General features: G+C 36.3%; 1 non-coding gene across 1 annotated transcript; it reads left to right on the top strand.

Annotated features, from left to right (window-relative positions):
* Positions 1-3,444: 3,444 nt before the first annotated feature.
* LOC131147004 (small nucleolar RNA R71) lies at positions 3,445-3,551 on the top strand. Its single transcript, XR_009134538.1, has one exon. It is a non-coding gene; the product is annotated as a small nucleolar RNA R71 (small nucleolar RNA).
* Positions 3,552-4,979: the final 1,428 nt, after the last annotated feature.

Raw genomic sequence — 4,979 nt, 5'->3', positions numbered from 1 at the left:
TCTCCTAGGACTCTCCATATCTATTTTCAAGCACTTTCCATATGTCTTTTGCACTTTCACATGCCATAATCTCATGAAGAATATTAGCCTCTAAAGAACAGTATAATAAATCCATGGCATATGAATTTGCATGCAGTAAATTAATATCATTTTCAACTATTTGCATACAAACTCTCATATCAATAACCTGTCAAGCCCTCCAATGCACATATTTTACAAAAATGCTCATTTGAATTTTCCAGTGGGTGTAGTTAACACCACAAAACAATGGATGACCAGTAGGTGATTGTCCCTCTCCGAATAGGGATACACCAATGTGAGTCATCTCAATCTTTAGAAAAAAAACATTTAAGTCATGCCACGAGGCTCTGATACCAATTTTTGGAATTGGTGTAATCCCAAAAGGGGGTGAATTAGGTATTTAAAAATTTTCTCCTAGGTCAATTCAAATTCCACAAACAATATTACACAAACCTAGGGTCTTTCTATATGATCATAAACCCAATCAAATATTCAAACAATCAAACACATGTACTCCATATAATAAATCAAACATAAAACATACATGTTCTGAAATTGAAAGTGCGGAAAAATAAACGCTACACCAGATATGTTATCAGGGTTCAGTCAATATTGCCTACGTCCCCGCCTCAAGCTCACAAGCAAAAGGATTCTACTAGTTGCTTACTTACCGGTGGAGCAACACCATTTACAACACCTTATAGGTTGGTGCACCTAGTTCTCTTAACCAGGTCTAAACCAGTCTGATACTATTCACAGGGCTAGTCTCCCTCTTCTAACCATACGTCGGGAATACAACAGATAATCAAATATTGTGTACAAAGAAATGCTTCTAATACAAGCAGATATGTACAACAATTACAACCCAAAATATGCACTCACAAATGATAAAGATTTATGCTCAAGCGAGACCTTATAAATCTATGTGTCAACTCTTAATAATGTGTGTATGTATATATGTGAGAGCGAGACCCTTAATTCAAGATAGTATTTTAAAAGGGACTTTAAAACCCTAAACAAATATCCAACAAAAATATTTTATCAAAATCAAGTACAATGGATATTAGGGTTTAAGCTTGCAAAGGTTTTATCAAAAGAATAATATGCACGCTTTTGAATATTGCAATATGGATGCAAAGATTCACAAGCAAAGATTAGCTTTACCCAAATAAGATTTATCAAAATAAAACAATATGGGAAAATCACAAAGCTAGCTCTCATGAATGATTTTCTAAATAATATGGATGTGTGAGAGTATAAGCTTAATAAAATGATATATGAGTTTAGCCCACAAATATGAAGATTAAGCACACTTCACAGTTGCAATTGATTTGCAAAGTGAAGGGTATAAAAAACATGATGCTCTCTAATGAAAATATTTTTGCAAGAAAAAATCAATGAGAGAGTGTATAATATGCTTGAAAAATGAAGTGTAAGCAAATGAGAGTATACAAAATTTAGAGAGAATTTTGGTTAATCAAAATGCTAATCTCTTGCTAATTATGACAAATGAGGGGGTATATATAGAGATGGGAAAAATTATAACCATTGGAGACATACAAGGCATTTTAGAAATTGTTTAATTATATTTAATGAAAATTAACCCTGATTTATTGCAGTAAAAATTTTACCAACCCAAGAGGTTCGGTTGACCATATTCAAAGTTTGGTCGACCATATTACTGAGTTCGATTGATTGTGGCCATTTTGAACTAGAGATACGGTTGACCATCTCAAGGCGATTTTGAACCTTTCGTAGGTTCAGTCAACCAAGGCAAGTTTGGTTAACCATTTTCTAAGGTTTGGTCGACCAAGTTGTTGGAGGTCAGAAATGTGTGAGTTTGGTCGACTGTGGAAGATATGTTCATTTCAGAACGGTCGACCGAGCGAAGTCAATATGTTTACTTCTAGTCAGTTCGATCGACCGAGGCTTTTGTACTTCTTAGGGTTCGGTCGACCAAGACCACGTACAATGTGCATTTAAGTCATGTTTTGGTCTCTATGTTTCATCAACCCAGTGTAAATAGGCATAAGGCATTTTAGGCTATATGGGTGATGATTCCTATGGTCATTCTAAGCCTTTTTGAGCGTATACATCTCATCAACCATGATATGCAAATATTACAGACCATTATTACGGACTCAGAAAATAAATGCAATTACAATAAAAACAATTTTCTTCAATCTTCTTACTCTCCACTTTATGGAGTATGCCAGGTGTATATGTATTATCCATCTTGGTCTCTATTCTCCCTGTCCCTTATGTGTGATCTCAATTATGGACATGTTCACATAGTAAATACACACATAAGTTCACTGTGTTTCGTCAACATCAAAACAGGGATCGGCCTCAAAAAGTCAACAATGATAGTTCCATGTTCATCACTTGCACTTGAGTATCTGACTGGGATGACGGCTCCATGATTTCAAACTACACTTGAGTATCTAGTTGGGATGATGGCTCATTTAATTTTGGGCTCACTTCCTTTGATTCTTCTTTAGCTTCATCTGTCTCGGTTGCAACTTTAGGTGTCGAGACAACTATTTGTCTGCCGATGGGTATCTCAGGTCGAGAAACTTCTTCTTCACTCCTCATAGTACTAACAGCTTTATCTATCTCAAGAGAATCCCCTAAGACATCATGTACTTATTGATGTTGTTGCCGGTATACTTGAGGATCAGATTGAGGTTGTGCTGGAAATTCCCCTTGTTATAGGGTACTCAATTGCGTGCTCAACTCATTATTGGTGCCCCACAATTCATTTATGGTCTGAGTATTAATCTGCATAAATTCCTAGAGTGTATTAGCCATTTGTGCCATGCTATCCTCAAAAGACATCATCAGTGTAACAGGAGCTTCATTAGATTGAAATCTTGGAAGTGCGTAGCTATGATAGATCTGTTATGACTAATACTAATGCGGAGGAGCATTTGGATAATATGTTGGTTGCAAAGGTAGTGCATAAGACTGAGGAGGCTACTGAAAGTGTGAAAAGTATTGACCACATTGATCATTCTCCCATGAAAAATTCGGGTGATTCCGCTATTCTGGATTATAGGTGTTCGAGAGTGGCGGATTTGGAGCTTTGTAAGCCAATTCACTGATTGTATCTTATCAAAACTACTCTCCTTTTCTAATTCTTCTACCCTTCTTTCCAATGTAGCAACAAGATCCTAGAGATCAATCTCCTCTTTGACCTCATATTTACCTCCACCACCTATTGCGTTGAGAGGTTGTACTACCATTGGTGCTTGATCATATCGTGTCTTCCATTGTTAGAGACTTTTAGCTAAGTAATCAAAGAATGATAGTTCTTGATCCGGTTCATTGCAGAAGGGTTTTCCATTGCACATGGTATGGAAAATTTATTTACAATTAGGAGTAAGAGGTGTACAAAAATAATTAGCTAACCTCTAGGATTCGAACCTGTGATGTGGATAGATGTTTATCAGATCCTTGAACCTCTCCCAACAAGCTTGGAAGGTCTCATCACCCTTCTGCATAAATTGATTGATTTTCTCATGTAGGTACTGGGTTCTCTAAAAAGAAAAGAATATGTGTAATAACTCACACTACAGATCAGTCCAACTATTAAAAGAGTTAGGCCTCAATGAGTTAATCTAGATCTTCGCCTTATCCTTCAAAGAAAAAGGAAACAGATGGAGCTTGATATACTCATCAGTTTCAATAAAGGTGGTACAGGCCAACTCAAGGTCTGTCAAATGTTGATGCGGACTCTCAGAATCTACCCATGAAATTGGGGTATCACTAACAACACCCCAAGCTTAATCATGAAATTCAGTGCATCATGTGGTAAAGCAATGCAAAAAGGCGTGATGGTGTGTGTAGACTACAAAAAATCCATAAGCGTGTGTGGTGCAGGTGCAGATTTAGTTTCTTGGAATTTTGAGATTTTTTTTATGAAACGTAAACCCTAACTAAAAATTAAACATGCATAAAAATAACTGCTTAAATGCCAGATTCAATGCCAAAATAATGAAAGAAACAAACCCTACAATCATTCAACTAAATAAAAATACTAACTTTAAACATAAACCCAAACAAGAATAAATTATAACTAAATAAAAATACTAACTTTAATAATAAAAACACCCAAAGAAAATATCTAAATCCCTACAAACACTTTAAATAAGAAAAAGACAACTGAAATTAACAATAATAATGCTCAAACAAGAATTTAAATGCAAGAAAGAGAGATTTAAATAGAAATTTATCTAATAAAAAGAATATTCTTATATTAAAGAAACAAACTATTTTTAAACAAAAATTAATCCAAACTTTGAATAAATAAAAAACTCAAAAAAAAAAATTAATTCTAACAAAATTGAGTTCAAAGAAAGAGAGATATGAGAGAGAAGGAGAAAGTAGAAGAGAGTGAGTAGAAGAACTGTGAAAGAGAGAGAGAGAGAGAGAGAGAGAGAGAGAGAGAGAGATAAAGAGATAGAGTAGAGCGTAGGTGGGTGCTGAGGAGGAGAGTTGCAGTAGCTATTCTGGATCCTCTATTCTTCACGTTGCAGCTGCTGCAGAAACTGCCCCAAGACCTCCTTTCACCTGTTTGCTACTCTCGAGTCCCCCCTGCGGTGCTGGAAACTAGAAACCCTAAAAAAAAACCTTTTCAAAACCCTACCATCTTACTTCCCAAAAGCATCTTCCTCCTTTAATTGAAGACCCAGCATGACCATGGGCCTCTCAAGTGGATGCTTTATGGGCGGGTCACATCAGTGAATCCACAGCCCAACTTCTTCAAGATAGAGACCCAGCTCACAGGCTCTCTTAATTTAGCCCCTCAGCCCCTTCACGTGCATGCACAAGGCTTCTCAACTAGTCCAAGCCCATGCATGGCCTTCATTTAAAACTCATGACCAACCCATACTTTAAATGCTCCTACCCAGCTCTTTTTAATTAACGTCTAGCTCATGCCTCAATACATATATATA

Source organism: Malania oleifera, chromosome 13 (genome assembly GCF_029873635.1).
Source record: "Malania oleifera isolate guangnan ecotype guangnan chromosome 13, ASM2987363v1, whole genome shotgun sequence".
Taxonomy (NCBI): domain Eukaryota; kingdom Viridiplantae; phylum Streptophyta; class Magnoliopsida; order Santalales; family Ximeniaceae; genus Malania; species Malania oleifera.
Note: the sequence above shows the minus strand (reverse complement) of the source record. Positions and strands in the feature narration are given on the sequence as shown.